The sequence below is a fragment of the Heteronotia binoei genome, chromosome 3, assembly GCF_032191835.1.
Source record: "Heteronotia binoei isolate CCM8104 ecotype False Entrance Well chromosome 3, APGP_CSIRO_Hbin_v1, whole genome shotgun sequence".
Taxonomy (NCBI): domain Eukaryota; kingdom Metazoa; phylum Chordata; class Lepidosauria; order Squamata; family Gekkonidae; genus Heteronotia; species Heteronotia binoei.
This window is the reverse complement of record NC_083225.1, coordinates 182,671,526-182,697,574: the sequence shown is the minus strand read 5'-3', so window position 1 is coordinate 182,697,574 and position 26,049 is coordinate 182,671,526. Positions and strand designations below refer to the sequence as shown.

At 46.8% G+C, this 26,049-nt stretch overlaps 1 protein-coding gene and 1 non-coding gene across 10 annotated transcripts in view; one reads left to right on the top strand and one right to left on the bottom strand.

Moving 5' to 3' along the window:
• The window catches only part of DLG2 (discs large MAGUK scaffold protein 2), a 1,647,444-nt gene that overhangs the window by 1,224,643 nt on the left and 396,752 nt on the right, over window positions 1-26,049 (bottom strand). The window lies entirely within an intron of this gene.
• On the top strand, window positions 23,651-23,722 carry TRNAT-AGU (transfer RNA threonine (anticodon AGU)). The gene has a single exon. It is a non-coding gene; the product is annotated as a tRNA-Thr (tRNA).

Genomic DNA, 26,049 nt, shown 5'->3' with positions numbered 1-26,049 from the left:
AGCTTCAAATAGGAACACAGTTTAAAGGGGAAAGTTTCCCCCACACCCATGTGGGGGGGCAGATGCTCTAGAACAGAAGCCTCCCGCCTTAGAGACCAACAAGATTTTTGAGGTATAACCTTTTAAGAGTCAAAGTTCCCTTCATCAGATCCGACAAGGGGGGAAGGGGCTGCACTTCTGTGGAAGACCATTTCTTTGACTTGCAGAAGGTCCCAGGTTCAATCCCCAGCATCTCCATTTTTTTTAACTGTTTAACTTTATTGAATGATAAAGTAAGTACAAAAGAAAATGCATGAGGTACAGAAAAAAGTCCCAACAACTACATCAAAATGAACACATACGATAGTTCTAGGCAGGGTGGAATTCTAGCAGGAGCTCCTTTGCATATTAGGCCACACACCCCTGATGTAGTCAATCCTCCAAGAGCTTACAAAAAAGATTGGCTACACCAGGGGTGTGGGCTAATATGCAAAGCAGCTCCTGCTAGAATTTCGCCCCTGACTGTAGGACAAACATATGACGTGCACTTACATTAAATTGAGGATGTCATAATAGCGACTAGGAATAAAAGATTGTGCTGAACTGTTCTGGTTAAAAGTTGACTCAAGAAAGGGTAATCACTTATATAGAGAGGATGTACTACTTGGTGAATCAGATGAAGATTTCAAGCTAGCCGCATTCTTCTCCATGGCATAAAAAAGGTAAAGGTAGTCCCCTGTGGAAGCACCAGTCGTTTCCAACTCTGGGGTGACATTGTATCACAACATTTTCATGGCAGTCTGTTTTTATGGGGTGGTTTGCCATGCCCTTCCCCAGTCATCTACACTTTCCCCCCAGCAAGCTGGGTACTCATTTTACCAACCTCAGGAGGATGGAAGGCTGAGTCAACCTTGAGCCGGCTACCTGAACCCAGCTCCACTGGGATCAAACTCAGGTCATGAGCAGAGCTTGGACTGCAGTATTGCAGCTTACCACTCTGCGCCACAGGGCTCCATGGCATAGACCTCCCAAATTTTAACATACCAAAGTTTTAAAGGAGGATGGCCTTGAGGATTTCCAATGATCTCCAATTTGAAGGACCAAGTAGAAGGTGACGGGAAAGATTACGACTTCAGCCCCTGGAGAGCTGCTGCCAGTCTGAGTAGGCAATTCTGACCTGGATGGGCCAATGGTCTGATTCAGTAGAAGACAAATTGATTCACTCAAATCCAGCTGTTCTACTGTAGACCAACATGGCTACCTTCTGAAATGATCTTCATGGTTAATGTAGATACAGATATAACCACAGATAAGGCTGACAAGGGAATGAGGAACCTACGTTGGAGAGTGGAGGAAGGAGAGAAGGGATGCAATTTTGGGCTGTATCAACAGAAGTATAGTGTCCAGATCATGTGATGTGATGGTATCGCTTTACTCTGCTCTGGTAAGACCTCACCTGGAGTACTGTGTTCAGTTTGGGGCACCACATTTTAAGAAGGATATAGACAAGCTGGAACAGGTCCAGAGCAGGGCGGTGAAGATGGTGAGAGATCTGGAGACCAAGTCCTGTGAAGAAAGGTTGAAGGAGCTGGGCATGTTTAGCCTAGAGAAGAGGCAGCTGAGAGGTGATATGATCACCATCTTCAAGTACTTGAAGGGCTGTCATATAGAGGATGGCGTGGAATTGTTTTCTGTGGCCCCAGAAGTAGGACCAGAACCAATGGGTTGAAATCAAATCAAAATAGTTTCCGGCTCAACATTAGGAAGAACTTCCTGACCGTTAGAGCGATTCCTCAGTGGAACAGGCTTCCTCGGGAGGTGGTGGGCTCTCCTTCCTTGGAGGTTTTTAAACAGAGGCTACATGACCATCTGACAGCAATGGAGATCCTGTGAATTTAGGGGAAGGTGTTTATGAGTTTCCTGCATTGTGCAGGGGGTTGGACTGGATGAGCCTTCCAACTCTATGATTCTATGGTCTAAAAAAATGGTGATCTTGCATAGAACACAGTCCAACCGTACTGGAACAAAGACAACTTCTTAAGATATGCTTAGTGACAATGTATCCAAATGCATACTATCCTCTCTTTTGCAAATTCTTTGGTTTGGAAATCTGTGTTGCATTATAATATAAATTGTGTCTATATTGCGTCACCCTTTTTTGCTTGGGATAAAGCATTTGAGCAGGTTATTTATGCATCCAGAAAGTCTACGGTTGCGTCTAAATTTCAGCTGACCAAGTTAACCAGTGAAAGAGCTTTCAACACTTGCTTTTTCATTCGGCGTATTTAGCATGAAAATAAGAAATCACTGCTTTTGTGGCTTACCTCGAACTCACAATGAGGCAAATATTTCAAAATCAGCCGCACAAAACCAATCCTTTCCTGAAAGTCAAAATTTCTCATTACCTGTAATTACCTGATTACTATGTAATGATTTTGGGCCTCCAAGAAATACTATTCAGGGTGTTGCTTTTTGCATTACGCAATGGTGTGTTTCTGACATACTTACAAAGACGTGGCTATGGCAACGTGCTCGTATCACAGAGATCCTTTCACACCCACATTAATTGGTGAACATTTCACAATAGCAAAATTAAGGAGAAAAGTCATTGTGTCCTTTTACAACTGGAACAAAGATTTCAGTGCCTATAAAGATTTCAGTGCCTATAAGTTGTCACCATCTTGCCTTACTCAGTTTACAACCTGTCATTAACCCCTTGTTATGTGTGCTATAAAGCAGGAAGAGAGAGAAAGATTGCATGGGGGGAATGTCCCTTTGTTGACATGAGAGCATAAGAAGAGTCCTGCTGGGTCAGACCAATGGTCCATCTAGTCCAACAGCCTGTCTCGCCCACTGGCCAGCCAATCCCTCTGTTTAGGTTTGCCAAATCCCTCCACCACTGCGGCAGGGGACTCCTCTCGCACGTGCTTTGTGTGCATGATGCAATGACATCACCCAGAAGTGACAACATTGCGCTGGGCATGCTCTAGGATTCGTGGTAAAAACTCTGTGGTGCCATAGAGTACCATTTGTGATACCACAGAGTTTCACCGCAAATCCTAGAGCATCCCCGGCGCTACATGCCTGGCATGATAACGTCACTTCTGGGTGATGTCATCATGCGGGGCCCATCACATGACAATGCGGGTGAGGATCCCCCCAGCGGCCTGCCAGCAGGTTGTGGCCCCCCCCAAACCATGGGATCCCCCACCCCCAGTGGGAGCTTGGCAGCCCTACCTCTGTTCCTTCCCCTGATGATGCCTCCTGGCTCCGGGATTCAGAGGCTTAGTGCCCCCGAATAGGGTTGGGAGCAGATCTGAAGCTAAGCTGAAGTTCAGACCGAATTTTGGCCACTTCATGGACTCCAGACTGAAGTTTGGGGAAGGAGCTTCCTGTAAACACTCATCAAACTTCTGCTCAGTTCGGTTTAGGTGTTTGGCCCCCTGGCACACCCATGCCACTTCCGGGTGGTGTCGGGTGGCACCCCAGCACACCTGCATGATCTGGAAATGACACAAGCGCATCACCCAATATGCTCATGTCCAGGGGTGGAATTCTAACAGGCGTTCCTTTGCATATTAGGCCACACATCACACCAGGGCTCTTTTTTTGTAAGCCCTTGGAGGACTGGCCACATCGGGGTGTGTGGCCTAATACGCAAAAGAGCTCCTGCTAGAATTCCACCCCTGCTTGCATCACTTCTGGGTAACATGGGCACGTTGGAGGTGGCCCACAACACACCTGGAAGACACATATGCACGTTGGGTGTCTGACACGCTTGTGTCATTTCTATGTGATGCAGATGACACCCAGAAGTGACATGTACGTGTCACCAGGGGGACCCCAAATCAATTCAGTTCAGGCAGGTTATGCTCATGTGTTCAGTTCAAGGCCCCTCGGTTTGCAAGTCCCAAACTGAACCAGGCTTTCCCAAACTGTGCCCATCCCGACCTCTGAATGTGGAGGTTCCCTTCAGTCACCCTTAGGGTTGCCAAGTCCAATTTAAGAAATATCTGGGGACTTTGGGGGTGGAGCCAGGAGACTTTGGGGGTGGAGTCAGGAGACATTAGGGGTGGAGCCAAGATCAAGGCTGTGACAAGCATAACTGAACTCCAAAGGGAGTTCTGGTCATCACATTTAAAGGGACGGCACACCTTTTCAATGCCTTTCTTCCATAGGAAATAATGAAGGATAGGGGCACTTTCTTTTGGGGCTCATAGAATTGGACCCCCTGGTCCAATCTTTTTGAAACTTGGGGGGTATTTTGGGGAGAGGCACTAGATGCTATACTGAAAATTTGGTGCCTCTACCTCAAAGAACAGCCCCCCCAGAGCCCCAGATACCCACGGATCAATTCTCCATTATTTTCTATGGGAATAAATCTCCCTAGGGAATAAAAGAGTTCCCAGCAGACATTTCCCCCCCTCCCCCCGCTTTCTGACGACCCTGAAGCGGGGGAGGGCCTCCAAACCGGGGGATCCCCTGCCCCCACCTGGGGATTGGCAACCCTAGTCACCATGGCTAGTAGCCATTAATAGATTTATCTTCCGTGAATCTATCTAATCCTCCTTTAAAGCTGTGTCTTCCTATGGCCCCCACTACATGCTCTGGCACAGAATTCTGCAGTTTGAGTATGTTGCTTTTAGCCTGGTTTTGTACACTTATTTCTATTGCATGCACCTGTGCAGTCTCTGTATGCAGTTTCTGTGACATTTATGTGTACAGGGAGAGTCGATGGAAATTCCAATTTAGCGTGGATCCAGCCCACCGGTTCAACTTGCCCAAGGGAGAAGCAAAATCAAAACGAGGAGTTGAGGGTTAGACAAGCAGAGATAAGAAACTCAGCTTATTGGTACATGAAATATATTCGCCAATTCGCTTGCAAATGAATGCTGACTGCTAGGGTGGATCTGTTAAATTACCAAGTGGGGATGAGAAATATCTGCTGTGCTGAAATCATATTTATATCAGGCTTGATGTTTCTCAGTGGTTGATTTCCAACACTATCGGTTAATAACCAACAACGAGGGCTGCCAACTCTGGACTGAAGTTTTGGGGACGGAGTCTGGGGAGGCCGAAGTCTGAGGAGAAGAGGAACCTTGGAAGGGTATAATACAGGGGTGGCCAAACTCTGGCTCTGGAACCACATATGACTCTTTCATACATATTGTGTGGCTCTTGAAACCCTCACCACCCCACAGGCTGGCTTGGAGAAGGCATTTCTCCCTTTAAAACCCACTTCTCCAAGCCAAGCCAGCCAACTGATCCAAACGCTTCAACAGAAAGAGCCAGCCAGCGGCTTGGAGAATGAATTTAAAGTCAAAGTTGCTTTCTTTCTGCCTCTCTCTCCCTCATCTATTTTCCTTCCGTCTCGTGGCTCTCAAACACCTGGGTTCTCAAAGATCTAATGCTTATTCTATGTGGCTCTCACATTAAGGAAGTTTGGCCACCCCTGGTATAATATCATATCGTTGTTGTTGTTAATAAAAATTACACTTAATTAATTGCCGTCTCTAGGGTTGCCAAATCCAATTCAAGAAATATCGGGGGACTTTGGGGGTGGAGCCAGGAGCAAGGGTGTGACAAGCACAATCGAACCCCACCAGCATTGGTAGTGGCTCTCCAGGATCTCAGGATGAGATATTTTACATCATCTCCTGCCTGGACCTATAACTGGAGATGCCAGGGATAGAAACTGGGACCTTCTGAATACAAAGAAGATTCTTCCACCAAGCCTCATTCACCAAGCCTCCAATTTCATGGCCTCCATGGCAATGTTGTCAGAGACATAACACCATCTCCATATTTCGATAGGATTCTGTTGTTAACAAAAAAGGCTATCTATCCCCTTTTACCAATACCTGTCTCCAGGATCCAGGAATATTGATAGAGTCCAAAATTCTAGAGCTAAAAATGTGAGAGCCAGTTTGGTGTAGTGGTTAAGTGTGCGGACTCTTATCTGGGAGAACCGGGTTTGATTCCCCACTCCTCCACTTGCACCTGCTAGCACGGCCTTGGGTCAGCCATAGCTCTGGCAGAGGTTGTCCTTGAAAGGGCAGCTGCTGTGAGAGCCCTCTCCAGCCCCACCCACCTCACAGGGTGTCTGTTGTGGGGGGGGGAGGTAAAGGAGATTGTGAGCTGCTCTGAGACTCTTTGGAGTGGAGGGCGGGATATAAATCCAATATCTTCTTCTTCTTCTTCTTGAATGGAATCCAGTTTGGTGTAGTGGTTAAGTGTGAGGCCTTGTATCTGGGAAAACCGGGTTTCATTCCCCACTCCTCCACTTGCACCTGCTGGAATGGCCTTGGGTCAGCCATAGCTCTCACAGGAGTTGTCCTTGAAAGGGCAGCTGCTGTAAGAGCTCTCTCAGCCCCACCTACCTCACAGTGTGTCTGTTGTGGGGGAAGAAGATAAAGGAGATTGTCAGCCACTCTGAGCCTCTGATTCAGAGTATAGGGCAGGACATAAATCCAATATCTTCTTCTTCTCATCCTTCAGAAATGGCACATTTGTTGTTTAAAAAACCCCAAAAACCTACCTGCAGCAATGTATCTGCAGCTCCCTTTTCAGAAGGGCCATCAGAACGTCACAAAAGTTACATCTGGTCTTATCGATGTGTGCTTTTCTCTGTTGTGCATTTTGGACTAGCCTGCAGAAAGTTCTTAGAAGGAATCCTGTAATATTTCATGTCAAAAGAAGCCAAAGATCCTCCTCTTCATTCAGTGAACTGTGAGCTTTTTAAATAGAGGCCACATCCATCACCACAGCTTATTAGATTTTAATGGACTGACCTGAGGGGGTGAGTCCATGCGCCTCTCCTTCAGCAGCAAGCAGTACAGGAAATGAGACTCATGAATGGTTGTAGAACAGGAGTGGCCAAACTGTGGCTCAGGAGTCACATATGGCTCTTTCACATATGGCTCCAAAAGGCCAAGGAAGAACTCAATGCAGGCTTAGTCTCAAGCAGGCCTTGAATTCAGCAGCAGCTCGCAGCTCCTGAACCTTTTTGACGCCCCCCCCCTCCTCACCTACCTACCTTGTCCATTGAATAGTAGGTGCAGCTGCATAACAATCCCTGGATTAGGAAAGCGGGCAGCCAGTCAGCCAGCTACCAGGGGCTTTGCCACACCCCTAGCAGCCCTCATTAACCCCTGGGAAAGCCCACACCACCCTTTCTCCACTTCTTATGTGATTCTCGGTGGCTGGTGTCTTGCTGGTCTTTTGACTGTAGGGGGGGTGATGGTCAAGGAGAGCCCCAGGTGAGCGAGGCCTGCTTGGACTGGCTGGATCTCTAGGCAGCCCAAGCAATCCTCGTTTGCCTGGGGCTCTCCTTTCTTGTGTCAGGTTGCTTTTGGCTGGTGGGGGGCATATGCTAATGAGTTATGCTAATGATCTCCACCACTTATTTTTCTACAAAATGATCCCTCGTCTCAAGTAAGCATAGGTAGGTGACTATTTCCGCCACGTGTGGAATGGGGAAGGAGAGGCAAATAGGCAGGCTTGCACACTCTTCTCCTCCACCACAGAGGTCGCCCAGAGACCTAGAGAGGGGAAAGAGAGTGCAAGAGCCAAGGAAGCCACTGAAAGGAGGAATGGAATTAAAGTAGGCGGTGCAGGGTTCCCCTTAGTTTCATAGTTCCTGTAGGAGCTGTAACCTTGGTTTCAAGGCAAAGAGAGATGCATAATGATGCAAATGGTAGTTAGTGATTTATATGGTGCCCGTGTGTTTCCTTCTCCCACTGGTGTCAAAAAATTCCCTAACCTTTCCCTGTGCTAGACTTCTTCATGATAGAGGTTTACAAGACTATGCATGGGATGGAGAAAGTAGAGAAAGAAGTCCTTTTCTCCCTTTCTCACAATACAAAAACTCGTGGGCATTCAATGAAATTGCTGAGCAGTCAGGTTAAAATGGATAAAAGGAAGTACTTCTTCACCCAAAGGGTGATTACCACGTGGAATTCACTGCCACAGGAGGTGGCGGCGACAAGCATAGACAGCTTTAAGAGGGGATTGGATAAAAATATGGAGCAGAGGTCCATCAGTGGCTACTAGCCACAGTATATATATATGTGTGTGTGTATATACACACACACATATATTGGCCACTGTGTGACACAGTGTTGGACTGGATGGGCCATTGGCCTGATCCAACATGTCTTCTCTTATGTTCTAGCATTGTCATGTTGTAAAAGTACATGCATATGTATTTTATCTTCATGTGCAAAGCAAGTATTAAAGATGTGTGTATAATATTTGTTCATGTCTTGTGGCTCTCAAATGTCTGACGTTTATTCTATGTGGCTCTTACGTTAAGCAAGTTTGGCCACCCTTATTGGAGGAGGAGGAGGAGGAAGTTTGGATTTATACCCCACCCTTCTGTCAGAGTCTCAGAGTAGCTTACAATTGCCATCCCTTCCTCTCCCCACAGCAGACAACCTGTGATGTAGCTGAAGCTGAGAGCTCTGAGAGAACCCTCTTGAGAGAACTGCTCCAAGAGGACTATGACTAGCCTGAGGTCACCCAGCAGGCTTCATGTGAAGGAGGAGTGGGGGATCAAACCCAGTTCTCCAGATTAGAGTCCACTGAACTTTACACTACTCCAAGCTGGCTCTCTAATGGAAGATACTGGGCTAAAGGCTAGAGTAATAAACCACCAAATTTATCGAAAGTATGGGTGTGGATCAGTGCCTAGATGAGAGGTATTCTGCAACCCGTCCCCCATACATAGCCTTGCGGTCCATAAAGGAAGGAGGGCAGGACAGAACTGAAATGACAGACATCAGGCTGCACCAGATGAAGGTTTCAGGATACCATTAAAGCTCAGCAAGGCCAGCCCTTTACAGATCTTAATTAGTTCTGCTCAGGGATTCTAGCAGGAGCTCCTTTGCATATTAGGCCACACAACCCTGAAGTAGCCAATCCTCCAAGAGCTTACAAGGTTCTTTTTTGTAAGCTCTTGGAGGACTGGCTTCACCAGGCGTGTGTGGCCTAATATGCAAATGAGCTCCTACAAGAATTCCACCCCTGGTTCTGCTCTTCATGTTTGAGACAGACCCGTCCTTGGTTAGATCTGATTTCTTCTGATTGGTTGATTCAAAGGTTTACATAACTGCTATGAGTGTAGATTTCATACATCTGAAGAAAAAGATGATGATGATGATAATATTGGATTTATACCTCACCCTCCACTCTGAATCTCAGAATCTCAGAGTGGCTTACAAACTCCTTTATCTTCCTCCCTCACAACAGACACCCTGTGAGGTAGGTGAGGCTGAGAGAACTCTCACAGAAGCTGCCCTTTCAAGAACAACTCCTACGAGATCAATGGCTGACCCAATGCCATTCTAGCAGCTGCAAGTGGAGGAATGGGGAAACAAACCCGGTTCTCCCAGATAAGAAGATATTGGATTTTTATCCTGCCCTATATTCTGAATTTCAGAGTAGTCACAATCTCCTTCATCTTCCCCTCCCCCTGTGAGGTAGGTGGGGCCTTTCAAGGACAACTCCTGCGAGAGCTATGGCTGACCCAAGGCCATTCCAGCAGCTGCAAGTGGAGGTGTGGGGAATCAACCCTGGTTCTCCCAGATAAGAGTCCACGCACTTAACCACTACACCAAACTGGAGCTGTGACTCATGAAAGTGTATGCTGGGATAAACGTTCTTAGTCTTTGGGGTACTGGTGTACTGAGGTTGCCCACACTGAGTTGGGAAATTCCTGGAGATGGGAGGTTGTGATTTGCAGAGAGGAAGGACCTCCATGAGATATAAAGCCATACAGGCCCCCCATCTCCAAAGCCCTTTTCTCCAGGAGAACTGATGCCTGCAGTCTAGAAAGTAGATATAATTCTGGGAAATGGCCACATGTCACCGGGAGAATGGCAACCCTACATACAGTCCAAGCACAAGAATATTTTGGAGATCCTCTTCATGTTAGACTTGGTGTTTCTCTGGCTTGGGTATTGATCAATGTCTTCTGCAAGTCTATACTCCCTTTCCATCTCAAGTGAGTGACATGGCGGCCACCATCAATTGGGAAGTCTGGGAGATTTGGGAGGGGAGCCTGGGGAGGGAAGGAACCTCAGCAGATGCTGGGGCAGGCAGCCTTAAAGCGGGCCCTCGGAGGACTCCTATCAGGCCCCCAAGCAACTGGATGTCATCTGCTTCTTTCTACCTCTCTCTTGCTTCCTTCTACATCAGAGCTTGCTTTGCAAGGCTTTCTCAATCACACAGGAGGTACAGAGCAAAGACTCTATGTTCTCCATTGGCTGAGACTCCTCACTTGGGGAGGAAGGGGGGAGGCAGAGATTGCTTTGGCAGGCTCTGTCAATCGCACAGCAGAGTTACTAAGCCAAGCCTCTCTTCCTTCTATTGGCTGAGGCTCCCCCCCCCTCCTGGTCCCCTGGGGAAGCAAGGAAAGAGCCAGAGCTTCCGTTGCCCAGTTCCCTGGTTCCCATGGGAGAGATACAAAGAAAGCATCTTTAAAACCAACGAGTGCTAATGTTTTAAGCAAGATTTAAGTTTTTTTTTAAAAAAAAATCTTTAATTGTGTTTGTCTATGTCCTTTATGTAAGAGCCCCGTGGCGCAGAGTGGTAAAGCTGCAGTACTGCAGTCTGAACTCTCTGTTCATGACCTGAGTTCAATCCCGGCAGAAGCTGGGTACAGGTAGCCGGCTCGAGGTTGACTCAGCCTTCCAGCCTTCCGAGGTCAGTAAAATGAGCACCCAGCTTGCTGGGAGGAAAGTGTAGATGACTGGGGAAGGCAATGGCAAACCACCCCGTAAAAAGTCTGCCGTAAAAACACTGTGAAAGCAACGTCACCCCAGAGTCGGAAACAACTGGTGCTTGCACAGGGGACTACCTTTACCTTTATGTCCTTTATAAAGTTTATATTTCTGCTACCTAATCTTAAACAGGTACACACACGGCACGGCCTGACATGGGCTGGCCCAACAAGGTCTCATTTATGTCAGATCTGGCCCTCATAACAAATGAGTTCAACATCCCTGTTCTAGGGCTATATGGTCCACCCTCCAAAGCAGCCATTTTTTTCCTGGAGGACGGAAACTTTACACTGGGCTTCTGCTTAACTTATTCCGTCTGGAATGAAGGGCCAAGGAAAAGGTCAATTATTTAGTTTGCTGCCATCTTTTCACTCCCACGAAGGACACCATTTCACTTTTCTGCTTGGAGAATCAAAATATTTTGGAGGATTTATTGGGAAACGCCTGCATGAAGAATGCATAACGTCACGCCAAGTAAATCACCCTGTCAAGACTGGGAACGGAATGATGAAATTCTTCACAAATCTGGGCCCTATTTGGTCTGTGCTGCCAAGCATGAACTGAAGACTCGGATTTCCAAAATATAATTTAATCCTGCCACTTGATTGTTCCAGTCGCTGTTAAGACTCTGAAATGTTCCTTTGAAAGACAGAGTTCACCCTTTACGTTCACATGCCAGTAATATCACTGGTTACCCTTTGGTCTAATTCTGGCAGCTAGAGAAAGGTTGGTAAATTTGGGGCGGGGGGGCCCTTTTTTGACATTTCTTCTGCCGAGTTACTTCTTGGTATTCAGTTGGTAACCTGAAATAGATTAACCTTGAGAGAGAACTACTAAACAGATGGCTAGATAGGGGAAGAAGTGAAGGCGTGAAATCAAGAGGGGAATAAAACTGTACGCAGCAAGGTCAGAAATCTGAGATGTTCTGAAGCCAGCACAAAAGCTTATGCCTTGAATAAAACTCGGTTGGTCTTAAAGGTGCCACTGGACTCCATCTTTGTTCTGTTGCTTCAAACCAACATGGCTACCCCACTTGAATCTATCTCTTGAACTGAGTCATGGATATGTGCGGAAGAACTCTAGGGTTGTCAGACCCTCAGTTGGGGTGAGGGTTCCGCCACTTTGAAGGGCTCTGATCCACAACTGGCCGGCTGGATAGCAGGGTAAGCCCCATCCCCAGACAGCCCCATCCCACATTGAAAGCTTTGGCATGATGACATCACTGTAAGCCAAGTTGTCACTTGCACAGAGCTTCTCTCTTTTTCTCTCTCTCTCATACACATGGTGGACCCTTCACAAATGCCTCTTTTCAGGCAATTTAAGAACATAAGAACATAAGAGAAGCCATGTTGGATCAGGCCAATGGCCCATCCAGTCCAACACTCTGTGTCACACAGTGGCCAAAAAAATTATATATATACACACACTCACACACACATATATATATACGCACTGTGGCTAATAGCCACTGATGGACCTCTGCTCCATATTTTTATCTAGCCCCCTCTTGAAGCTGGCTATGCTTGTAGCTGCCGCCACCTCCTGTGGCAGTGAATTCCACATGCTAATCACCCTTTGGGTGAAGAAGTACTTCCTTTTATCCGTTTTAACCCGACTGCTCAGCAATTTCATCGAATGCCCACGAGTTCTTGTATTGTGAGAAAGGGAGAAAAGGACTTCTTTCTCTACTTTCTCCATCCCATGCATTATCTTGTAAACCTCTATCATGTCACCCCGCAGTCGACGTTTCTCCAAGCGTTTTTGTAGCAGGAACTCCTTTGCATAGTAGGCCCCTCCCGATGTAGCCAATCCTCCAATAACTTACAGGGCTCTTATTACAGGGCCTACTGTATGCTCCTGGGTGATTGGTTACATCAAGGGTGTGTGGCCTAATATGCAAAGGAGCTCCTGCTACAAAAAAAGAAAAGCCCTGCCCTTTTCCCCTATTGCATGAAGTGGCTCCACATTCAAACATCCAGAAGATAATCACAAGGAAGTCAAGTAAGACTAGGGATGGACACGAACCAGAAAAATGGAGGTTCCTAGTGGTTCTTGGGATCTCACAAACCACTGTCCATTTTCCGAACTGGTTCATGTTCATGAGATTCATTAAAGGGGGGCATTTTTTAATGCTTCCTCTTCCCTCCCCAAGTTACTCTATGGTGGTGGCAAAGCTCCAGTAGTGAAAGGAAGGCATGTCGGCCTTTTTTAATGCTTTCCCTTCTCTCATCGAAGGGAAGGCACTTGAAGAGACCTACAAACTGAATGAAGTGTCTACCGTCTACAGGGTCTACCCTCTAAAGAAGCCATGTTCTCAAGGGGAGGTGATTTCTATAGCCTGGAGATCCATTTTAATTCCAGAAAATATCCAGGCCATCCTAGCTGCTGCAACAAGATGGCAGAACTTGACAGGAATTGCCATCGCCTTCCTCCGCTGCCTTCCTTGGAGGTCTCCCAGGGCTTTTTTTGTAGCAGGAATTCCTTTGCATATTAAGTCCAGGGGTGGAATTCTAGCAGGAGCTCCTTTGCATATTAGGCCATGCCCCCTGATGCAGCCAATCCTCCAAGAGTTTACAAGGCTCTTTTTTGTAAGATCTTGGAGGATTGGCTACATCAGGGGGTGTGGCCTAATATGCAAAGGAGCTCCTGATAGAATTCCACCTCTGATTAGGCCACATGCAACGATGTAGCCAGTCCTCCAAGAGCTTACAGGGCTCTTAGTACAGGGCCTACTGTAAGCTCTAGGATGATTGGCTACATAGGGGAATGTAGCCTAATATGCAAAGGAGTTCCTGCTACAAAAAAAGGCCCTGAAGTCTCCCATCCAAGTACTAACCAGGGCTGACCTGCTTAGCTCCCAAGATCTGACAAGACTGGGCTTGTACCCTGCCTCCTTCTCTCTGACTCTCTGTTGTTATTAATACGGATTATACACACATTTACAGATCTATATTATATATAAAGCAACATAATGGTCAGCTGGGATTAGTAACAGCACAAGTGCCCTTGTTAGGGCAAGCTAGTGTGAGAATTGTGACTGACATTAATAGCAGCTCATGAGCATGGTAGCTTTTTTAAATGGGGGGTCAGCATTGCTTTCCCTTTCCTCCTTGTCAGAAACAGTGCAGTGAAGACTCCAGGGACCACAACTAGAAAGTGTATTTGCTCATTCACATTAAAGCCACCTAGAAACTCACACCTTTCAGGTATCTTCCCATTTTGTTCTTCCCCCTTCTTCCATGAAGGTCAGGGTGGCATGCAGGTTTCTCTTATCTTCCTTGCTGCCCCTGTGACAACCTTGAGAGGTAGGCTAGGCTGCATGAGAGAGAGCGACTGGCCACAGCAAGGAGAACATGACTTGAAACCATGTGCTTCTCCCATATGTGAGGGAGGGAGGACTCAAAGCCAGGACTCCCACATCCCACCTGAGATTCTAACCACTAGTCTACACTGGCTAGCTACCATGCTCCCTAGGGACAGGCTCAGTTTGGTGTAGTGGCTCAGTGTGTGGACTCTTTATCTGGGAGAATCAGGTTTGATTCCCCACTCCTCCACATGAACCTGCTGGGTGATCTTGGGTCAGTCGCAGTTCTTGAAAGAGCTGTTCTCTCAAGGGTGGTTCTCAAAAGAGCTCCCTCAGCTCCACATACCTCACAGGGTGTCTGTTGTGAGAAGAGGAAGGGAAAGAGATTGTAAGCCTCTCTGTGAAGGGCAAGGTATAATTCCAACCTCCTCCTCCTCCTCCATCTCTCCTTCTTCTTCTTCCCATCCTGTTCCTGATAACTATCAAGGTAAAGATAAAGGTAGTTCCCTGTGCAAGCACCAATCATTTTTCGACTCTGGGGTGACGTTGCTTTCACGACGTTTTCACAGCAGACTTTTTACGGGGTGGTTTGCCATTGCCTTCCCCAGTCATCTACACTTTCCCCCCAGCAAGCTGGGTATTCCTAAATTTTCCATCACCTTCACCTAGGTCTACAGAGTGTAATCATTCAATTCGAGTATGGATGGTTGCATCCTGACTCCATTTATTTAGTATATGCACCAGGGTGGAATTCTAGCAGGAGCTCCTTTGCATAAGGTATGTGGTCATCTAGCAATCTTCATGACAGAGCGGGGATCTGAACTTAAATTTCCCAGGTCATAGTTCAACTCTCTGACCTCTACACCACACTGGCTCTAGGATACATGCACAGAAACACATGCACAAGGACACCAAATGGAATGGCGTTGCTTCCCTTCCAATCTCTCACAGATCCCTAATACTAAAATGTTGCTGAATGGGATGCTCATTGCATCAGTCTCCTTTCTACCACCTAATCCCCACAGCAACAACCTTCTGAGGAAGGTTGGGTCAAGAGACTGTGATGAACCCAGGGTCACCCAGTGAATTTCCATGACAGAGTGCTAGGATTGCCAGACCCCTGAGGGGCTGGGGGAACCGCTGCCTTGGATACCCTCCCCCCCCTCTCCCTCCCCCAGCTGATCAACTGGCCAGTAGAAGGACTTACTGACAGCAAAAGCAGGTCTATGCTGCCATTGCTGGCAACATGGTGGTGTAACTTCCGGCACACATAGGAAGTGATGTCACCGGCGATGCAGGGATGCTCTGATATTTGGGCAGAACTCTATGGCAAATGTGTCTTCTACCATAGAGTTTTTGCCCAAATACCAGACTATCTCCCTGTCGCTGGTGACATGATCATGTCACTTCCAGTGCTTGCTGAAACAGGGTCAGCAAGGCTGTATCTTCCCCTTTATCTCATGGTGTAGGTGTTCCACATAACCTGCAACAAGCAACAGACAGTAGCTGAGGATGCCAGCATCCCAATTGATATTTTGACACTTTAGTAAGGTAACCCAAATGTCTCACGAGCTATGCTGGGAGGCAGGAGAAGAAGCTTTAGTTAAATGGCATGGATGCTCATTAGAGATGGCTTCATTCTGAAGTTGTTGTGGGGGGGTTTTACAAGACAAAAGAAAATTGCCCTGAGACAGATAAAATTTCCCTGGATCGCTAGCAGCAAGGAAGCATGTACGACAAGAAACAGCACTGGAGGCTGTTGTAGAATTTCTCCTGCAACTTGGCATCGCAAGGAAGAAAAAGGATCCGTTTTGCAACTGCCTGCTTCAGCATTTCAAACTAAAACTCTACAATCTCAGCATGAAGGACGTGTCGGCTGGCAGTTGGTAGGGCTGCGGTTCAGCGACAGAGCATCATCTTTGCCTGCAGAAGATCCCAGGTTCAATCCCCGGCATCTCCAGTTAAAAGGATCAAGTGGTAGGTGATACAAGACTTCTAGCTGAGACCCTGGATAGCAGTTGCCTGCTGATAGACCATGATAGATCAATGGTTTGGCTCATATAAGGCAGTTTAATGTGTCTGCTTTGTTCAGTAAGCATTGAAGGCCCGTAACACTTGCTCCACCCACTAATTTCCTCCTAGGTAATCCAAGAATTATTATTATCATTTGTTTATTTACATACCACGCATTCCCTCATTGGGACTCAGAGCGGAATACATCAGTTTAAGATAAAATCACAATAAAATCACAGCAAAACCAATCTCAACATGCAGTAAGGTGCAACAAGATGATAATATACAACAGAATAATATGACAGCAGATGCTTTAGTACAAGATGGTATCACAACACAGTAGTGCAGTAGGGGGAGGCCGATTGATCTAATAGATAGATGCCCGCTGCCTCATCCAAAAACCTGGCAGAGCAGCTCCGTTTTACAGGCCCTACGAAAGGCCAACAAGCCAGGTATGACATAAGAACATAAGAAGAGCCCTGCTGGATCAGACCGGTGGTCCATCTAGTCCAGCATTCCTGTCTCACACAGCAGCCAACTAGTTTCTCCGGAGGGCCAACAACAGGGCATAGATGTCAAGGCCTTCCCCTGATGTTGCCTCCTGGTTCTTGGATTTAAAGGCATAGTGCCTCTGAATGTGTAGGTTCCCCTCAGTCTCCGTGGCCAGTTAGCCACTGATAGACTTATCCTCCATGAATCCTCCATAAAGTACTTCTTCACCCAAAGGGTGATTAACATGTGGAATTCACTGCCACAGGAGGTGGTGGCGGCTACAAGCATAGCCAGCTTCAAGAGGGGATTGGATAAAAATAAGGAGCAGAGATCCATCAGTGGCTATTAGCCACTGTGTGACACAGAGTGTTGGACTGGATGGGTCATTGGCCTGATCCAACATGGCTTCTCTTATGTTCTTATGTGACACTGAGTGTCGGACTGGATGGGCCATTGGCCTGATCTAACATGGCTTCTCTTATGTTCTTATGTGACACAGAGTGTTGGACTGGATGGGCCCTTGGCCTGAACCAACATGGCTTCTCTTATGTTCTTATGTGACACTGAGTGTCGGACTGGATGGGCCATTGGCCTGATCTAACATGGCTTCTCTTATGTTCTTATGTGACACAGAGTGTTGGACTGGATGGGCCCTTGGCCTGAACCAACATGGGTTCTCTTATGTTCTTATGTGACACAGAGTGTTGGACTGGATAAGCCATTGGCCTGAACCAACATGGCTTCTCTTATGTGACACTGAGTGTCGGACTGGATGGGCCATTGGCCTGATCCAACATGGCTTCTCTTATGTTCTTATGTGACTCAGAGTGTTGGACTGGATGGGCCATTGGCCTGATCCAACATGGCTTCTCTTATGTTCTTATGTGACACAGAGTGTTGGACTGGATGGGCCATTGGCCTGATCCAACATGGCTTCTCTTATGTTCTTATGTGACACAGAGTGTTGGACTGGATGGGTCATTGGCCTGATCCAACATGGCTTCTCTTATGTTCTTATGTGACACAGAGTGTTGGACTGGATGGGCCATTGGCCTGATCCAACATGGCGTCTCTTATGTTCTTATGAATTAGGGTTGCCAGCAATGTTCCCTCTAAGCTGTGGAGTCTTGAGAGCAGAAATTCCACTTTGTGAGCTACTAGCATTCAAACTGTGAGCTACTGGCATTAAAGTTGTGAGCGACTGCATAAATTAGTTTGCTCTGGGGCCGTTTTTCCAGAGCAAAGGCAAAAATGTGTGAGCCGGAGGCTAAAAAACTGTGAGATACCTCACACTACCTTAGCTCAGAGGGAACACTGGTGGCCAGGTCTGTGTTGGAAAATACCTGGAGACTTTGGGGGTGGAGCTGGGAAAGGGCAGGGTTTGGAGAGGGGAGAGGCCTCAGCATGGCACAATGCCATAGAGTCCAAGCATTTTCTCCAGGGGAGCTGTACCCTGCTGAGGCCCCTCCCCTCCCCAAACCCCGCCCTCGCCCAGTTCCATCCCCAATGTCTCCAGGTATTTTCCAACACAGACCTGGCAACCCTAATCACAACCTCTGTACAGAACAAAGGAAAGCAATCTGAAGAACCCTCAAAGAGGAGGAGGGGAAACATTTTTTTCTCCCTTCCGGCTGCAAACAACAAAAAATGCAAAGAGGGCAAAGATTATCTAGGACAGCAAACTGGCTTGAAACGGCCTCACTGGGATCTGTGAAATTCCCCCGAGGAAACCTTCTAGGCTTGTTGAAACTTTGTGAGCTTCCTATGAAATTAGTTTGATATTTTCTTCAAGGGAAACTTTCCAGATTCTCTTCAAATTCAGCAGTCGGTGAAATCCAGTCACACCTGAAGGGTGTGCCAGGAGGGACATATGGTCAGGAGCCAGGTCCAATGCAAGAAATATCTGGGGACTTTGGGGGTGGGGCCAGGAGCAAGGCTGTGACAAGCATAATTGAACTCCAAGGGAGTTCTGGCCATCACATTTAAAGGGACCGCATACCTTTTCAATGCCTTCCCTCCATTGGAAATAATGAAGGATAGGAGCACCTTCTTTTGGGGCTCAGAGAATTGGACTCCCTGGTCCAATCTTTTTGAAACTTGGAGGATCTTTTGAGGAGAGGCACCAGATGCTATGCTGCAAATTTGGTGCCTCTACCTCAATAAACAGGGCCCCAGAGCCCCAGATACCCGCAGATCAATTCTCCTTTATACCCCATGGGAAACAGTCTCCACAGGGAATAATGGAGTGCCCAGCAGACATTTCCTTCCCTCCCCCACTTTCTGATGACCCTGAAGTGGGGGGCGGGCCTCCAAACCGGGGGATTAGTAAAACACACAACAAACACTGTGTAATTATATGCTGCAAATAAGTGCTTTAGACATTTAACTTATGCATTTCTTCATAATTCTTTGTACACCAATCACTCTACACAAACTTCTCATTAGTCTAAAGTCCATAAACAAAATTCCAATAGTTGGATACAACTCTGGATACTTGTAGAAATATGGTACGAAATTCTGCTGTCCGTTACTTCCTCCTTGTTGATAGACGCAGACAGTACCGGTAATTATGATTCATTCCTGAGTGGAAACATGTCTATGTGGAATGAATTAATTTCCCACCTGGAGATTGGCAACCCTATCAGGAGCAGAGAGAAGAAGAAGATGATGAAGAAGATATTGGATTTATATCCCGCCCTCCACTCCGAAGAGTCTCAGAGCGGCTCACAATCTCCTTTACCTTCCTCCCCCACAACAGACACCCTGTGAGGTAGATGAAGATATTGGATTTATATCCCGCCTTCCACTTCGAAGAGAGCGGCTCACAATCTGCTTTACCTTCCTCCCCCACAACACACACCCTGTGAGGTAGATGAAGATATTGGATTTATATCCCACCCTCCACTCCGAAGAGTCTCAGAGCGGCTCACAATCTCCTTTACCTTCCTCCCCCACAACACACACCCTGTGAGGTAGATGAAGATATTGGATTTATATCCCACCCTCCACTCCGAAGAGTCTCAGAGCGGCTCACAATCTCCTTTACTTTCCTCCCCCACAACAGACACCCTGTGAGGTAGATGAAGATATTGGATTTATATCCCGCCCTCCACTCCGAAGAGTCTCAGAGCGGCTCACAATCTCCTTTACCTCCCTCCCCCACAACAGACACCCTGTGAGGTAGATGAAGATATTGGATTTATATCCCGCCCTCCACTCCGAAGAGTCTCAGAGCGGCTCACAATCTCCTTTACCTTCCTCCCCCACAACAGACACCCTGTGAGGTGGGTCGGGCTGAGAGGGCTTTCACAGAAGCTGCCCTTTCAAGGACAACTCCTGCGAGAGCTACGGCTGACCCAAGGCCATTCCAGCAGGTGCAAGTGGAGGAGCGGAGAATCAAACCCGGTTCTCTCAGATAAGAGTCCGCACACTTAACCACTGCACCAAACTGGCTCTCCTGAGAGCACACTGACGCATGCAGAAGGCCTTCGAATCTAGCTCTGGTATCTCCAGTTGAAAGGATTTCAGCAAGAAAAACTAGGAAAGAATTGCCCCTGATGCTGTAAAGAGCCTTCACCAGACACAGCAGAGAGATAAGGTTGCTAACTCAACAGGTAAGAAAAAGTACCTTGACCTTTAACGAGGTTTAATGAGGGAAAACGGGCAGTTGAAGCTTTTCGGGGCAGGAAGTTAAATCACATCCTCTGATAATTGCTTGCGAATCCAGCCGATATTAAAAGAGCAGCCTGAGAGACCTGTTTAAAAGCTGGCAATTCGAGTGGAGAATGACGGGAAGGTGAATCAATGCTCTGACAAGGAATAAAATAGCTTCAAAATGTACCAGGATAATCCACTGGCCTTTCTGTAGCGCTTTCGGTTTCCCTTTAATCATTCTCTCGGTTGTTTTCTATTGGAGCCTCCTAAGTCCACATGGAAATTCCGCTTCCAGCTGTTTGCAGCTACTGTTGTTAGTCATTGCTTACTGGTACTTTATTTTTATTAGCAGTTTTGATCGGCACTCATCCCATGGCAGCATGTGGCACACAAGTGAGGCTGGTATCATAACACAAGAGAAAAAGGTAATGAATTAGCCTTGGACAGTGCATGAAGAAATGAATTTCCAGCCACGTGGGCAGAGAAATGGGAAAACGTCTCTTGTATTATAACAGGGAGACCATGACTGCATTGAGCATCCAGTTCCTGAAGATCGAAAAAGGTAAAGGTAGACCCCTGTGCAAGCACCAGTCATTTCCGACTCTGGAGTGATATCACATCACGATGTTTTCACAGCAGACCTTTTTATGCAGTGGTTGGCCATTGCCTTCCCCGGTCCTCTACACTTTCCCCCCAGCAAGCTGGGGACTCATTTTACCGACCTCGGAAGGATGGGAGGCTAAGTCAGCCTTGAGCCGGCTACCTGAACCAGCTTCCACCGGGATCCAACTCAGGTCGTGAGCAGGGAGCTCGGAATGCAGTACTGCAGCTTTACCACTCTGCGCCACGGGGCTGTTGTTAGCCATTGCTTACTGGTACTTTATTTTTATTAGCAGCCCTGATCGGCACTCATCCCGCGGCATGTTGCACACGAGTGAGGCTGGCATCATAACACATGAGGAAAAGGTAATGAAGGCAGCCTCAGGCAGTGCATGAAGAAACGGATTACCGGTCACGCGGGCAGCGAAATGGGAAAGCTTCACGTATTATAACAGGGAGACGGTGACTGCATCGAGCATCCAGTTCCTGAAGATCTATACAGGTAATTTAGCTTGGCCTCTCTCTGATGCATGTGATGCTGACTGATGGGCGTGGTTCAGGAAGCACAGGGGCCCTTGGCATGGGTGAGGAATGAAAGAGGTGCTTCTGAGATCTGCTGAGATCAGGTTAGCTTAGGCCAGCCAGGTCAGGGCACAAGGAAATGACGTAGGTAGTATAAATATAAATTATTTTACGTTTTTTATGCCACCTCCATCCTTGCTTGAAGTGGCTTGTGATAGAATATGTAAGATAGTACTAAACATCAGCTAATAATACCTAGAGCAGGGGTGTCAAACATGCAGCTCGAGGGCCACATCGAGCCCCTAGAGGGGTCCTATCAAGCCTGCAAGCAACGGAGAGCCAGTTTGGTGTATGTGTGCGGACTCTTATCTGGGAGAACTGGGTTTGATTCCCCACTCCTCCACTTGCAGCTGCTGGAATGGCAGCTTGCAAGGGGGAGGAAGGTAAAGGAGATTGTGAGCCACTCTGAGACTCTTCGGAGTGGAGGGCGGGATATAAATCCAATATCTTCTTCTTCATCATCATCTTCTGGCTATCATCTGCTTCCTTCTCCCTCTCTCTTGCTTCCTTTTGCATCACAGCTTTCTTTGCCAGGCTGGCTCAATCACACAGGAGCTATGGAGCAAAGCCTCTATTTTCTCCAGTTTTGAGAGCCAGTTTGGTGTACTGGTTATGTGTGTGGACTCTTATCGGGGACAACCGGGTTTGATTCCCCACTCCTCCACTTGCTGCTGCTGGAATGGCCTTGGGTCAGCCATAGCTCTGACAGAGGTTGTCCTTGAAAGGGCAGCTGCTGTGTGAGCACTCTCAGCTCCACCCACCTCACAGGGTGTCTGTTGTCGGAAAGGAAGGTAAAGGAGATTGTGAGTCACTCTGAGATTCAGAGTGGAGGGTGGGATAGAAATCTTCTTCCATTGGCAGAGGCTCCTCCCTTAGGGAGGAAGGGGGGTGGACAGCTTGCTTTGCCAGGCTATCTCAATCACACAGCAGAGCTACTGAGCCAGGCATCACTTCCTTCTATTGGCAAAGGTTCCTCAGAGTAAGAGTTGTCAGTTATTAGAGACTGTTAAATAAAACATTGCAAGGGAGCGAATATTTTAAGCATGCTTTATTTTTGTAAAAAAATATTTAATTGTGTTAGTTTGTGTCCTTAATAAAGTTTACATCTCCACTACCTGACATTATATTTTATGGCACACATGGCCTGGCCCCACAAAGTCCCATCTGGCCTTCATAACAAATGAGTTTGACACCCCTGCTAGAAGAACAATGAGTGAAACCCTACTGTCGCTACTCCAATAAAAGTACACAATACAGCCAGTTTCCTTATCACTACCCTTCCAGGAAGCCCCACCAAACAATGGGCACATCCACAAAACAATTGCCTTTTCATCACACCCCCTCTAGCCTACAAATAGCAGCTCTCCAGCAGCCCTGGCCCCACTCAATGCACAGCAGCCAAGAAGGTCTGAGCGCCTGCTCCGGCTGCAATGCCACTGAGGATGTTCTCCGCAGCTGAGAACGAAACATTTGGAAGGAAAACTTTCTCCAGTAGAACACAGCACTTGATCCCGAAAGATTCTACAAACCCTAATGATGTTACCAGCCGTGAAAACCTGAATTCTTTGATTACACAATACAGACTTAGGCATTTAGTCCTAATGTGTCTCAATTTCAAACAACAACTGCTTGCTATGAATAAAAGGAAGCCAGGAGCTCAACAAGTCAACAACCAACAACAACAAAAACCCTTCACTAGAACAGTGTGACCTTGACAGCCTTGCAAGTCTAGTCAAGGAAGGTGTTCTTTGTAACTCTTCTTGGAGACAGTCCAGATACTATATAAAATGCATATAAAGAGACACAATTCATTTGCACAGTAATAAATGAGGCTACAAAACCAACAGTGGAAAGTGGGAAATGGATAGAAATATAAGCAATATAAAAAATACAGACGATAGGGTTAGCTCGTTCCTCTCTACACTCAACAGCTTTCAATGTGCTTGGATATAACAGGCATCCCCTTCTTCTCTTTTTTTATTTCTGAATTATGCACTGAGCACTATGCATGCATAGTTTCCTGCAATTTCCTGCTCATTCTCTGCTCGTCTGTGTCTCCCCTCAATATACCATGTTCTTGATTGGAAGCAGCTTTGGGAGGCTGGTTTCACCCAAACTTTCTAGTTTGCTCCCCAATTGCTCCTCCAATGAACCAAGGAGAAGGAGCTCTCCTTGGTACTGAATTGAAATTTTTCTTAATATCCAGTCAGTACCTCCCACTCTTGATTTAAACCCATTGTTGCGAGGGATAGTGGCTCAGTGGTAGAGCATCTGCTTAGTAAGCAGAAGGTCCCAGGTTCAATCCCTGGCATCTCCAAAAAAGGGTCCAGGCAAAGAGGTGTGAAAAACCGCTGCCAGTCTGAGTAGACAATACTGACTTTGATGGACCGAGAGTCTGATTCAGTAGAAGGCAGCTTCGTATGTTCGTATGTATGTATGTTCCTCTGCTGCCAACAGGAATAGCTGATTGCCCTCCTCTAAGAGGAAGGGGAAAAGAAAAGGTCCCCTGTGCAAGCACCAGTCGTTTCCGACTCTGGGGTGACATTGCTTTCACAACGTTTTCATGGCAGACTTTTTATGGGGTGGTTTGCCCTTGCCTTCCCCAGTCATCTACGCTTTCCCCCCAGCAAGCTGGGTACTCATTTTACCGACCTCGGAAGGATGGAAGGCTGAGTCAACCTCGTGCCGGCTACCTGAAAACCCAGCTTCTGCCAGGGATCGAACTCAGGTCGTGAGCAGAGTTTAGGACTGCAGTACTGCAGCTTTAACACCAGCCCTTCAAATACTTTTTTTTAAAAAATTTGAAATAATCTTTATTTTTAACATGCACCAAACCAATATGACAATTCATTAAAACAAAAACAGACACGTATTTGCTACAGAGAAGATTTAAATAAGGATTGACATGTATTAGAAAAACAGCAAGTCCCAATAATAAGCCTTATTAGGAACCACATATTGCTGAATCAAATATGATACTACTGGAAACCATAGTGCTGTAAATTTTTCTTCATAATTTTGCAAGTTAGGCATGAGATGACAATTAGTAATTTTGCAATGGACAAAGCATTCCCACACCTTATTTTGCCAAGATGATAAAGAAGGTGAGCTTTTATCTCCCCATATTGAAGCAATTACAATCCTAGCAATGGCTAGCAGAGTTGGAATCAAAACATTTCTACTTTTGTTTCCAAAGCCCACTGGTAGCATAGGTAACAAAAGGATTTCTGGCCTGACAGGAACCTTGACTCCTGTTATCATATAAATATGCTGTAAAATCAACTGCCAAAATGGGTATATTTGAGGACAATACAACCAGCAGTGCATATAGTCCCCCAAATGGCCAGCCCTTCGAATACTTCAAGAGAGTAATTATGTCCCCCGTCAGCCTCCTCTTCTCCAAACTGAACATTCCCAAATCCTTCAGCCTGTCCCTGCAGGGTCTCCAAGCCCCCCAGCTGCAATTTGACATACTACAACCAGGCATGTTTACCACTGTGGTGAGAATTAGACTTCAGAGAGGGTGGTAGGCAGTGTTCCCTCTAAGCTGAGTTAGAGTGAGTTAGCTCACAGGTTTTTTAGCTTCCAGCTCACACATTTTCATCTTACCTCGGGAAAAATGGCTCCAGAGCAAACTAACTTATGCAGTAGCTCACAACTTTAATGCCAGCAGCTCACAAAGTAGAATTTTTGCTCACAGCTCTACAGCTTAGAGGCTGGTAAGATTCTCTAAGAGAAAAGTAAAACATCCCACTTATGTTTTTAAAGTGAAAATAACTTTCAAAAGATTTGGGTGGGCAGCTTCTTTTGGGTGGGCAGTTGACTTCTCTCAGGAAGGGAACTTATTAAAGCATTTTGAGGCTCCTTAGGAAGCCAAAGAAAGAATGCTCTTTTTTGAAGACAAGGTGACTCCACACCATCCCTCCTTGACGTCACCATGGAGACCTTCTTTGAGATTTCCCACCCATCACCCTTATTCCAATGGCAGTTTTGTCTCTAGGTGACCCACCTTTAGTGTATGAATATTTGCCTTTGAATACCACAACAATCCCCCTGTCCCACTGCATACATCTACCTTATCACTGCACTGCTGAGAAAATTACTCGCACTTCCCGTTCCTCTCACTATTGACTGCAGATGGTTTTTTCCCAGGTTCTTGACAGTACCATCTCTGAACGGTTTCCATTGAATGGGAAATATTTAATGTTTTGACCAGGGGTCCTCAAACTGCGGCCCGCTGAGGACTTTTATGCGGCCCGCCGGGTTATGGCAAAATCAGACCGGAAGTGACGTTCGACCTAAACTCGCGTTAGCAACGCACACTTCCGGCACTGGGCTGAGGCGGCGGAGACAGAGTGTGAGGTGATACCGAGGTGAGGTGAATTCCCAGGCCGGGGTGTGTGGTGTGGGGAAGGGAGAGAGATGCAGAAGACGGAGAACTGACGGCCCGCGGCCTTGTACAGTAACGGCAGTCCGGCCCTCCAACAGTCTGAGGGACAGTGAACTGGCCCCCTATTTTAAAAGTTTGAGGACCCCTGGTTTTGACAAAGGGAAATTGATCAGACCCAGAACTGGATAGCCCTTGTCAGATTCTCAGAAGCTAAGCAGGGTCAGCCCTGCTTAGGGCTTGGATGGGAGACCACT